Consider the following 13,382-nt stretch of genomic DNA (forward strand, 5'->3'; position numbering starts at 1 on the left):
AGGATAATGCTGTACAGGTTTAAGTGACATCTAGTAGAAGGTGACGTGCAGAAAATATAACTGGTTTGGGCAGGATTGAACTACAAATGAGCTAAACTGAATAGTGCTCAGAAGGGAATATCAGGGCTTGTGTTTCTGGTCAGCCCTGTGTTACCATCTGTCCTTGCTCTAAAGAGCATAGAAACCCTTAACCTTCATGATTACCTGCTCAGGCCATTACCTGAGCATCTGCTTTGTTTTACTGGATTTTGGTATTCCTGTCAATGAGCAGGAGAGCTCTAGAGCTCTAGAAAGTGAGTCTGTATAAGTGAAAAAGTAATCTAACCCCACTGGAAAAAGGAGGAGAAGGAGGGACATTGTATTATTACAGCTTCTGGGCAATGTAATAATGGTCCTCTTGACCTGTCTAGTTTCCTTCTCTTTCCCCTTTGGCTGCATTTATTTGGTGGCAGCACATTTTGTTTCTCTAACTGTGTGTATAGTTTAAGCTACAAACCTGAACATTATTCTGTGCATTTGGTTCCATATGTTTCCCAAGATTAGAGGAATGTGTGTTGGGTTTTAGATAATGATGTTTCTGGTGGTTTGGGAGACATGGGTTACAGCTGTGTTCTCAACCCCAGAGGAGCAGGCAGCCTAGGACACTCCAGACCAGCCAGCTTCAACACTATTAGACAATCTTGTCATATCTCCATCAGGGATTTTCAACGTGCCAGATAAAATGATCAAACCAAACCTTTGTAAGAAGGCAGAAAATGGAATTTCAGTAAAAAGAGCTACAATCAAATGAAAAGTTTCTGAAAAATAATCAGTTAAACACATGTCTGGAGATTATCTAGCTATTAAAAAGTAAAAAATAGACCTCAGATTTCTCTTCTTTATTCTAGAAAGTGTTTGAAGTTTCTTAAGCTGCCTGATGAGAAGCATTGACCAACTAGGATCCTGTAGGCTACTATGTCAGGGGAAAATATTACTACTTTTTATGCATTTATTTAATTCTGCTTTTCATATTACTAGACTGTTTTTTGCACTGACTGTGTTTAAATTACATTGATCTTCAGAAAACAAAATTAAAAACCCCCCAAAAACCAAATCAAACCAAAACAAAAAAACCAACAAAAACAAAAAAAAACACACCAAAAAACCCAAAACAAAACAAAAAAAAACCCAAAAAAAGCCACAAACAACCAAAAAAACAAAACAAAACAAACCCCCAAAACCCCCGTAAAACCCAAACAATACCAACTAAATTAATTTCAAAACATTTTGTTTCAGAAATAACATATGAGTAAAGACTGTCAGATTAATGCAGTATCAGATAGGGAAGAAAAGATGTTTTTTGCCTGCATTAGATGCTTCGGGCAAGCATTCATGGTGCCTGAGGCAGTCCAGCTGTTGAATCCTGTGGGCTCAGCCACAACATCAGCCTCCCAGGCTGTCTAAACCTTCTCTGTAGGTAGCAGAGAGTGACACCCTGGACAAGGCAACCAAAACCACCTGAGTTAAAAGAGTCCTGATCGACCAGTGAAGGAACTTCTCTCTCTCTGCTGGATATGGTGAGAATTGCTTCCTTGTGAAGTGCCTAAAACTGAGTGATGCCAGTTATCCTTTCTATACAATTTTTTAAACAACTTATAGATTACCTTGAATCTTCTATGAATTGTCATGAAGACACTTTGTGTTGTTTTAATTTCCCAAGAGTATATTTTTATGTCTTTCAGTTTCCTAAATTGTCCTTACCTAATTTTTATGTCCCATTCCTTGCACCATGATGTTAAGATCATCAGAATAACACTTCATGATTTTAATTTACCATAGGTGCATCAAAACTGATGTACAGTGGGAAATATTGCTTGCTAAATTTAAACATCAAGGTAAACTGTTTTACATGCAAGACAGCTTTATTGTTATGATCATTTATTTATTGCACTTCTAGTGCACTGGGAGCTTTGCAGCACATATTGCTAGGTATGCTCTCTGCCCTTCAAATGCTGCTATTTTAGAATTAGCCTGAGAATAGACCAGTTGATCTACTCTTGAAGCCTGGCAGATTGTATTCTTATTTATCTTTTGAAAGTGAGAAAACAAAATCTAATCACCATTCTGAGCATCTGGAAAAATGTATATAGCGGGTGTAAGCAATTGCAATTTCCTTTCTCTGTTAATCACACTGTATAGGAATATATAGAAGTTTTATTATCTGATTGCCTTCTTCATTCATCATCACAGGGATAAATACTGCAGAGAAGTAACTGTGAAAGGTAAAGTATACATTATTCTTCAAGGTGGTGCATTTATCTGCTTAATAAACCTGGTTCACAGCTTCCAACAGCTATAGCCAGGCATTAATAATGTAATTTGTGTCAGTCCATAGGGGCCTGTCAGCAGAGGAATTAGGACACCTGGTCACAGAGCCAGAGTTGTGAGTACAGGCTGTGCTCAAATGTGTGCTGACAGTAGTTCCCAAGGGATCCTGCTTTAGATGAATGCCTAGTCATGCAGGCTGGCAAGTGGAAGGTGGGCAGGGGTGGTGCCAACAGCCTCATGCTGGTCCTTGGTGCTTCTGCATGTTTCTGGGCATGCTTTTGGCTGTATTCACCCAGGACTTAGGGTAGGTATATATCACTGACCTCTTACGGATGAACTCACGACTCAGTGTAATCAGGAGAATATTCCTGAGTCCCCCAGCAAGGTGCATGGTATGCTTCAGATTGAGAAAGCCTCTGTGCATCAAAGGCAGACAGCCTTAGCTTTCCCAGGGGTAACATCTATGTGCTGTTATGTTGCTAACACTGTGGTTATAATTTTCTGGAATATTATTCCAAAACTAGCAACAGTTCTTAATGTGGCATTGGATGTTCTGTTGGGCCCCACTGGATGCAGACATCTAGTCAACTGATAATGTCTTTACTAAGTTCTACTGCACAGACCCAAAGCTTTCTCTTGCTGAAGATGGCCACTTGGCACACCCTTATTTAAATGCACAGCCTGTCCTTGAAGCATGTTATGAAAGAAAAATAGATTAGGAAGATGATACTGTTTGCAAACATACTGAATAACAGTATCAAATCTGGTGGGGTAGCATCTGTGCAATCAATTGAAACAAAGACTTAATAACTTCTCTGATAAGGGATAGAGGGCATTCTTCTTAGCTGACAGTAAACTTTCCTGCTTATATTTTTGGTCTGCTACTATTTCAGTCTTCTTTAAAAAGAATTATATCAAGCTCCAGCTCTATTATATGTTTGCGAGCTCTTTGTCAATCTCTTGGAATCTTTTGGAACTCTGGTGCCTGTTTTGGATGAGGCTTTGATCGCCACTCCAAGGGAAGAACAGCCGCTCCTTTTCTCTGTACCTGTGCACCTGAGGTGTCCATCAGTCAAGGGCAGTTATGTGCTATAGCTTCCAGTCTGGTGAATTGCTGATGCTAAAGAGGAAAGATCCTGCTGCTCTCCCATCCTCTGTTCCTCCCTCATCAGGCTGCATAGTTCCAGCTGTTCTCTTCACTGTCTCTAGAACTCATCTAACTGTACAGTGATCTGATTCAACTCAACAGCACTAAAGCATAAAATAATTCCAAAACAAAAGCATAGCATAGGGGTTTTTCTGCTTAGTAAGTTGAATTGACTTCATTGTACAGATAGAGCATTGTAAGTTACACAGGGGAGGAGCTGAGGTTATGTGTTTGTGAAAGGGGAAACAGACAAGGAAGGGAGAGAAAGAAAGTGGTGGAGCAGGACCACTGCATCTTAAAACAACCAGCCATTGCTTTGAGCAAACAAATCCTGTTCCTTACACATCTGCTATACTCATGTCATCTCAACACCTCTCTGTCTCCAGGCTTCCTTCTGCCCTACCTGTGAAGTAATGATGTTCTGCTATTGCCGTTTTACAGGAGAAGGCACAATCAATGGGTCTCTTGACTTGGTGAGAAATTGAAGTCAGGTGAGTGACTAGAGGTGAGTCTGAATCACTGGCCATTCCTCCTTGACAAAAGGGGCAACTAATCTTTCATCCTCCCTCTTAATTCCTGCTCTTATATGGTAACAGTGGTTCTGCTTATGAGCACACAAGAGTATTTTTTACTGCACTGCAAAAGCAGAGTTTTGGTATCTTTCTCCTGTCCTTTCATCCATGAACTATTACAAATAATCTGCTAGCAAGGAGCAGAATGAAGGTTGCCTTTGTTTGTTGCTGCCCTGCTGTAATCTCACTAGTTATCTCACTGCCAGAATTTTCTAATATTTAAGATATATATGCTAGCACTTGGATTTCAAGTTGCAAAATGCTGTTGACCATATTCATATCAGGAGTGCTTCTAATTGGAGTTTTTATTAAATTTTTCTTTGTATTCAGGACTAGTAACATGGTGTACAGTGGGAAAAGATATGCTGTTTGAAAGCTTCAAGCTAATATACACCAAAGATTAGCTTGCTTCTACACAATAATCATGGGCCACTTAAAAATCACTGTGCAGACTGTACATGACACTCAGGGACATGTTTAAAAGCAGTGTAATCAGCTTTCAGTCTGATCGTTCCCTTTGCATGCGTGTAGAGCAGTCAGACAGAGGTATTCTACTCACTGGTCTTGCACAGCTCACTTTATCTACCCACTTGTATGTAAAATCTTTTAGTAGCAGAAAACATCCCATATAACATCTTTAAAATGAAGTAACACACTGGAGTGGAATGCTTCTGAATGATGATGTATTAACTGCATTTCCCTGCATATTAGTCCCAAATAATTTTTAATTATCTACATTTTGGTGAGTAACCTCTTCCACTTGTGGAGTTCATACAGACAGACTGCACTGTCCTTGTTCATATTCTGGGAGTATTTTTGCAGTATGGAATATTTGGTATCCACAATACAAGCTGTTCTATTTAGCTGTGATTAGTTACTTAAGTCATTTGTTATTATTTCCATTACCTAATTGGAGAAGGGTGAGTTTGGCTTTCTGAATAAGGCAGTAAATTGTGGGATGGGATTTAGCAGGAAGTGGAATTAGGACATCCGTTTCCTTGATTATGTAAGTCGTCCTTAGATTCAATCCTGGAAAGTTAAGTTATTCTTGACACTTTAGAAAGGGAATATCTTGATTTCAAATACTGTACTCTATTTAAGAAGGAATGCAGCTCTGTACTTGATATGAGTTGTGAGAAGCACTGTCAGTAGTTTGGTTTATGTCAGTATACAACATGTGCACTGTATCTATTCCGTACTTGGATATCTTTGATCTGTGGGCTGTGGCTCTTCAAGTCACCCGTCAGTTTGAACTTGTAATCAGTGATAGAACTGTAGACAGAGGCTAAAGGTTTGGTGCAGGGTTCTAGTTAAAGCCACTCCTTGCTCTTAAGGTGGCTTTTTGGTACCTTCTGTTCTGTGGTACATGTGGGGAAATGAGTTAGGATTTTTGACAGCTAGGAGCCAGGAGCTAATTGCTACTTCCACTTTTGGTTGGCCTGGAAGTGTTTATAAGGATACATGTAATGTTAAAGTCAGGTAATGATGAGAGTCAGGACTAGTTGGAGACTTCAGCTTCTGCTGAATCTATATGGGAATATTATACTCTGGGTAGGAGTATTATCTTTAATCTGGAAAATCAATGCCATTATGTTGTTTAAAATATTATTTCGAGCTTCAGTTTTGGATTGATTTTGGTAAGTTATTCTCTAGCATCTGAACTTTTAGTTCAATCTGTATTTGGCTTTCAAATTGCATTTTGAACACTTCCTAGCAGAAATGAGGTTGAAATAAAAAGTGACAGGATAGTGCATCGAGTCTCTCACTGGTTTGGTGATGAGTGTGAGTATTTGTGCATTGCTTGGAGGGCACCTCTGATGAGCTTATACAGAAATGGTAAATTGTTTGTTGGAGTGAATTATCTTCAGGAGGTGCTTGCTACTCTTCATGGATTACACAGAGGGACTAGTATGATCTGGTTTCTGACTCAGATGTCTGCATTAAATACCTGCTGCTAGATGGAATTAATCAGATCTTTTTGGTTATTTGTATGTTGGCAGTAGCACTAATGGAGATCAATTGCCTGAATTTTCAGCAATCTAGTCCTTCTCTGGAATTTCCTCAGATTGTTTTGGTCAGTGATTGATCTTCTTGTCAGTTATTTTAAATAGCGTTTTGAATCATTACTGCAAATATGGAAATATTGTGAAGATGGGAAAGCTGGAGTGAAGGTAGGTTAATTCATTCCAGCTTTGTTCAGGCTTGATTTAATTCTGAAGTGAATGCCTTTCCACAAAATGTTGGGTGGAGACATCCCAGATTCTGTAGCTCAGCCAGTCTGGCTATATCTGTTGGAAAATTTTATTTCTTTTATACTTCTGTTCAGGTCAACTTTCTGCTTGTTTCTTCTTTCTGACACATGTACAGACTCACCCGGTTCCTATACATTTGATAGAGTTTTCCCAAGTTCAGTGCTTATATTCAATAAGCAATACTTAATCACCCTGCCCCACCCCAAAAAGGAAATTGTAGTGGTGAAGGGGCTTGAACAGGAATTGAACCTTCCTTGTCTGAGGGTTGCTATTAACGCAGAATTCATTAATCTGCAACTCTGGCTCAGACAGGCATTTTCATTGCTTTTTCCTCCTCCTTTCCCTTCATCCTCTTGGCTGCTTGTCCTTGTCTGGCTCTTCCTCTACCATGGTTGTATGACTGCAGAATATGTTGGACTGGGGAACTGTTCTGGATAGAAAAAAAATTATTATGATATTGGTGGCACAGATTATATTTCAACTGATTCACTTCCTTAGGAGACTACACAAATGTTTGTGCTGGGAGGACACTGTGGGAACCAGGATTGGAGATGGAGTAGGAATGGCTTCAGCTGGCAAAAGCATCATTGCTGCCAAAGCCTCAGTCCCAGGGAAGTGCTGTGAAAGCAAAGGCAAAGCTGATCAAGTGACCAGATATGGTGTTGGCAGTGGATCTACTTGGAGCAGGGTGTTGGACTAGGTGAGCTCTGGAGGTCCTTTCCAACTTTAATTATTTTGTGGTTCTATGTTTCAAACTTAAATCCTGTTCCAGGCATCCTTTGACTCTGTCAGGCATTTGCAGATGTTTAATTCTATACAAATACAAAGCTGAGATCAAAACTGTTCAACAGAGATAGAGGCCCTCTGAACATTTGATATAGTCAACAGAGTAAAAGCCAGATCACATCCACACAATTTTATTTGTTAAGAAGAACAGTATTGGAACTTTTCTTTATTCTTTTCTGCCTTATCATAAGTAAGAATTGCAAACACAGCACTACATATAGGCTGTTGTATTTAGATTTGTTACAATTTGTTAATTGTAAATGTAGTGAAAGTTGAAAGGGTGATGTCTGGGTACAAACAGCAGGTAACCCTGTACCTGCACCACTGTCAGATTTTCTGTGATACCCATGCCTCTTCTTACATAGCCAATGGCAAAGCAGGCAGTGCCTTCTGTGGTATGGGACTATCCTTGAAAGCTCTGGTATCATCTCTCAGGATCAGGGCTGCAGTATAGTGGTAGTAGGCTGTATAATGATGTTGAACATATAACTGTTTCCTTGTTCCATGAAGCTGTTGCTGAGAGCCCTTTTCCTTTCCATGTCCCTGGCTTTGTGCAAAATACAGAGGGAGTGAAAGAGAAGGCAGCCCCACTCTAGCTGCAGTAATGCAGATATCAAAGAAAGTGCTGAAGTCCATGGTTCCCATCCATCTGGCATGTCCCTCTGGTATTCCAACTCTGTCAGCCCCTGCTGTTTTCCAATGAGATAACATTCAAAAAGACCGCAACATCCTGCACAAAGAGACCCAAGGCCAAAAAGGAGCACTTTGTCCAGGCCTCAAAGCGATGTACTGTGCTTTTTCAGCAGCCTGCATAATATCAATTTAAAAAAACCCATGAAATTCTTTTTAGTATGCATAAAAGTAAAAGCAGGATACTCAATGCTAAAGTGTAAAGATAATGTCTTCTGTATTATTTTGCTGTGTGGTTTGCTGCCTCATGTGGCTTTGCTGCCAGATGTCCAAGGTGGGAGAAGATCATATATACTGACCAGTCCCTGTCTCCTCTGAGTGAGGTGAGCCAGGCTGTAGTCACAGCATCTCCACTTGTCAGTGACGTCAGTGGTGAGACAAAGCAATCCTGAAGGAGAACTTGCTCTTTTAAAGGAAGGTAGGGAGCCATTGCACATTACATGTTGGCATGATGCATACTGGTTATTTGAACTAGAGAGGGCAAAATACCTTAGGCCTGTTGCTCAGACTTTATGAGTTTATTTGGGTATGGCTGATAGCTTGCTGTCCCCAGCTCTGTGCCTCACCCAGGACGTGCAAGGTGCCTCTGAATCAGCTACTGCATCACCTCGATTTACATCATGGTTGTGGTCTGGATTATAATGGGGCTGATTCATGTTGATTCATCGTCAGCTCAAATGTCTATACAGTCTGTGCTAGACAGAAACCTGGGACATTATTTTTCTTCTTTCATCCTATCTGAGGTATTCCTACTCTTCACCACTCTGCCATTAGCCAAGCTTGACTGTGGGGAGATTCAGTCTTCTACAGTGAATTGCTAGAATTTCTTTTTTCTGCTGCCCCCGCCCCTCTTCCCCCTCGTTTCAAGAGACTTTCTTCAGTCTTCAGTTGCAGCAGCACAGTGTCAGAAGGGTGCTCGCTGTGCTGCCAACCTGTGCATGTCTGCAGGGGGCTGCCCTTTGAGTTCTTAATGGCCCACTGAGGGCCATTTGGCAATTTTCCTTCCTTAGCCTTTCTTTTCCCCTCTCTCAACTGGGTCCTAATCTGTTCTTGTTCCTTTTAACTTCATGCAGAACTGAAGAATATTATGACACAGCAACATTAAAAGTATTGCAAAATGCTCCTCTATTTTCTGTACAGCAGCTGTGAACAAAGCTCACAAAATACTGTTGTTATGAACTGCAGGGAAAAATAATGCCTATTGTACACAGGCTGCTTCCTTGCTACACAGGCTCCTTTCTGACTCCCTGGTGTTATCTACAGGGCAGAGGCACCCTAAGAATTTCTCTACCTCACCTCAGCACTTTCCTCCTTTACTCTATGCTCAGCCTTTCATTCCCATCTCTGCTTTATCCTGCTGGCTTTGTCCCTGCAACTGTGTGCTAGGAAGCAGATTGAACCCTATTGCTGAGATGATCAAAACTGAAGGGAACTCCATTTCTGAGGGTTATTTATACTTCTGATAGCTGCAGCAGTGTAGTCAGTAGTACAGCACCATCATCCAATTATCAGGCAGTGCCTGGCAGAGAAAGTGGCTCTGGCTGGATAGGAACCTCTCTGGTGGCTTTGCCTTGCAGAAGACTAAGTTTTGTGAAACTGCTCCTGCCTGACAGGGGCCTATCAAAGGAACTTGTGTGTAATAAGAGTGAGGGATCCAGAGGATTGGCTCAATGAGGCCTTGAAGACGTGGTGGGGCAGGGTGAGAAGAATGGGAAGATAGGTGGAAATGAGGTTATGAAAACTCAGTGCATCCAGACAAGGCTGGGGATGCTGTCAGAATGGAGATGGGGTTAGAGAAGGCTTTACTGGGAAGGGAGAAAGCTGAGCATCAGATCAAGTAGAGGGGTGTTGAAGGGGAATGTCATCTTTTAGTAGACAGATGTAGCTAGAAAAAGCTCTGACACACTTCTAAGCACACTGACTTTCAGTGACATGGAGATGAGTTTATGTGCCTGAAAATCTATCTGGTTCTTGCTACTTTAATTTAATAAAAATAGAGCCTGCTCTTACAAATATTGCCTTGGTCATGTTCACAGAACATCACAGCTCCAAAAGCCACATGAATACAACCAGAAGTAGAGACAGAATGATGTGTAGGGAACCGGCAGTTGCTGGAAAAACTCAAAGACAATTCTTGCCAGCTTTCCCAAGGATGTGTCAAAAACAGGCCTCTAACTTCCTTAAGCAGTCTTTGCCCAGCAGTAGATTTTACATTCTCTGAGCTCCTTAGAGTTCAAACACCTTTAATGTCTAAAAGTGCTCACCTCTCAGTTCTACAGCTGAGCGCCTCTTGGCTTTCATCAAAATTTGCAGAGCTACCCAGGTAGTAGATATGATGAGGATTTTCTAGTATCTTTCTGCACATTTTCTCCTGATCTTTACTGCCTCGTGCTAAATAGGCCCACCATTTGTGTCAGAGCTCTGTCCCTGTGCTTGCCATGGCACAGACACTGTATGGAGGAAGTCCCCTAGCCTATGGTAACACACAGCCCTCATGTTTTGGGTTAGTGAAGGGTAAGCAATGGTATACAATTTCAGGGAGGATCACTGGTTTGCAATCTCTCCAGGAAATTGTAATGTTCACTTAGACACTATCCTTAGTCTGAATATGTTAAGCCCACTGGTGAAAAGATAGCCACAATTTAAGTTAATTGTACAGTTACTGGAAACAATAAGAGTTATCTTTGTAGTCAGTCCTCCCACACATGGCATCAGCTAGTTTTGTATCCCTGCTACCTCACACCACAAACCAGTGAGGAGAAAACATAATTCTTGGCTCTCTTTTATTGTTTTTTTTTTAAAGTGGAGGAGGTAACATTTTTGCCTTCTGTGCAGCTTTATTCACCAGCAAGCTTTCGTTTAATTGCAGTTTTCAGGTGTCTCACAAAAGATTATCACATGGGTCCTGAAAAATATTAGCAGTGGAACTGTCACTTTATTGTGAAGAAAGAAAACAAGTAAAAAAAAAAAAAAAGTGAAACGGAGGGAATTGCTGTCAAGATTTTCTGTCTCTAGTTCCAGGCTTGGTTTGTTAAAAACTGTTAAATGGGCAGGTGAGCTGTTTTCAAAAGGCTTTTTGATAAAATGCAATCCAATGATAATGCTTCCATACTTTTCCTCAGGGCTGTGGAATAGGTAATGAGGCAGCATTCTGTCTCACCAGTCCTTAAATCCAGAGAAAGTGAGAGAAATAGGCTGTTTGCCTCTGAAGTGATAGCAGTTGACTACAATGGATCCTTGAGCTTGTCATTGGTGGGAGAATGTTTTTCTTCAAGTGTAAAGACACTGTTTTGGATTTTATGGACTTGGGCTCCAGTGCTAGCAAGAGTTACATTTTACTGTGCAAAGAACTTTTCCCTGTCTATTCAGAAGGAATTTTCAATAGCTCTGCATGTTTACTCCTTAAAGGAGGAATTTCTATGTGCTTTCTGTGGACAAATGCTGGTGAAAGCAAATGCAAAACCATGGCACCACATTAATGCCAGAAAAACTGCTTGAAAAACCGAATTTTTCCTCTTTCATTTTCTCAGTCAGTCATCCCCATTCTTATGGAAACCTTCTTACAACTGCAGCATAAACATTTGTATGACTTTGTGGGGAACTATATTGCAAAAATTGCATATTTTTTCCCAGGGGCTGTTTTTCATCTGGATCAGTTCCTTGATCTGGTTAACCATGCAGCCAAACAAATATTTATGATGGCACAGTACAACAGATGATCTGAGAGAAATTGTGAGAGTGGGAGAAAGTGGGGACTGCTTTATTGGTAATCATGTTCACTTGAAAGAATGCCAAACTGTAGCTTAAAGAAGAAAGGAATAGCAGTGGGATGACACATCTGAGAAGGGAGTTGAGGCATGTGCATTATTCTCCAGAAATGAAAAACCAGCTTCAAATATCAAATGGTACTGTTCCAGGGGGGAATATCAGCTGACACAGCCATTTCCAAATGTTGCAGTCTGCAGGCAAGGAGACTTTTCAGTATTTCAGTCTGTCTGTAACTTCACTTTGAGGGAGCTGGGACGCAGAAGATGTAGATGGTAGATCCAAACAGCTGCAAAAGCAGTGATCTGCATGCAGATGACCCTGTGCCTCTATGTGATCCACAAGATCTGAAGTGAGATACTGTGTGAGATTGTCTTGGATAAATATGCTGTTGTTGCTCTGTGTTTGTGTGTGGACACTTGCATGGTGTTCTTCTGCTGAAGGTGCTTGTTGTGGGTTTCTTTAGTACTGGTTTGTCACCAGATGGAGAGCATTGCACACAGATTTATTTACTGCTATTTTCTTAAGAAGCTGTGCTACTTGCAGTACTCTTCTGGGCCCTGCATGCTGCAATGGCACAATAGCCTGTCCAAGTCCACACAGAAAGATGATGTGGCTCCATGTTGCTGGTGTTCATGCTGAACTTTGTCACTTGGCACTTGGGCTTTGGCAAAGGGCCCTCTCTGTACCTGCCCATAACCACTAAAGTTGACTTTCCTGAGCTTTTGATGGCCTCTGACATTTGCTTAAATATGTCTGGGTTTTATGCCAAAATATCCTACTTCCAGTGCATTCAGGTTGAGAGGAGAGAAATTGAATAAATGTTTTTTCCTGCTTCCTGAGGCTCTACTGCATTTTTCAAAAGCCTTCAGAGACAATTTTCAATCCAGAAAGGAGCTCACAACATGCTTCACCATTATTAAGCTAAAGCAGTTGCCAGGTCTATTCAGAGCCTTACAGCTACATGTGTGCTGAAATGCCTTTCTGGACCGAGGTCCAAAATGCTGGGCTATGTCAATGTGCAATTTCAACTCCCAGTTTGTATCTGTTCTTTCTCTACAGGACCCAAGGTATAACTTAGACACAAAGCTAATTTTGAATGTTAACTCAGTTGCCTACAGAAGTTTAGTTAAGGGAGTAAGGAGTTATTAAGAAAATGTCCTGTCAAAAAATCAAGGTAGATTAGGCAACAGTGAGCTCCATGGTGCTGCAGGTTTATCACTGTCCCTGGTCCAAAAGACAAAAATTTGGTTCTTTTCACATGGTACAGTATTTTGGGGGCTGTCATACCTTTACATTGTGATGAGCTGTGCTTCTAGAATAGTGCTGAGATAAGTATTCCCTGTTTACATCTGCCTTTTAAGAGATTCTCTGTCCCACTACTGCATATAGTCTCTTAGACAAGGTAAGAGAAGGGTTTTCTGCTCTGTAGTCAGTGTTGTGGGAGGATGGACTATGTTCAAGTACTTTGATTCTAGACTGAATGCCAAGTCTGATTTAGCCTGGCACATCTTGTGTTAGTGTTTCAAGGGACACGTGAACTAGTTCCTTTCAGAAATGTTTTTTAATGAATGAAGTTCTGAATATCCAAGTGACACTTCATTATTCACTGCTACTTTATTTCAGTTGATGTTGTTTCAGTCGGTATCTCCCTAGCTCTTAAGTGAATAATGTCATTATACCTTCACTTCTTCAGAGGCTCTCAGGATCAAAGATGTCAACTACACTGTGATCTTCATTAAAAAGGAAAGACAACAGGGAGAGGGCTGACTCATGCAGTGAAAAGAGCCTTTAAAACTCTTTGTCTCTTCAGGCCATAATAACGGAATGATGACTCTCACTGGGTATTGGATGCAGGGTAAG

General features: G+C 40.9%; 1 protein-coding gene across 1 annotated transcript in view; it reads left to right on the forward strand.

Annotated features, from left to right (window-relative positions):
- The first annotated feature begins 3,864 nt into the window (after window positions 1-3,864).
- Window positions 3,865-13,382, forward strand: part of EEA1 (early endosome antigen 1) — a 92,171-nt gene continuing 82,653 nt past the window's right edge. Inside the window, exon 1 of the mRNA XM_033056905.2 lies at window positions 3,865-3,945. The gene's annotated coding sequence lies outside the window, so the exon portion shown is untranslated. The remainder of the gene's footprint in view (window positions 3,946-13,382) is intronic.

This window comes from Catharus ustulatus, chromosome 4 (genome assembly GCF_009819885.2).
Source record: "Catharus ustulatus isolate bCatUst1 chromosome 4, bCatUst1.pri.v2, whole genome shotgun sequence".
NCBI classification, from domain to species: domain Eukaryota; kingdom Metazoa; phylum Chordata; class Aves; order Passeriformes; family Turdidae; genus Catharus; species Catharus ustulatus.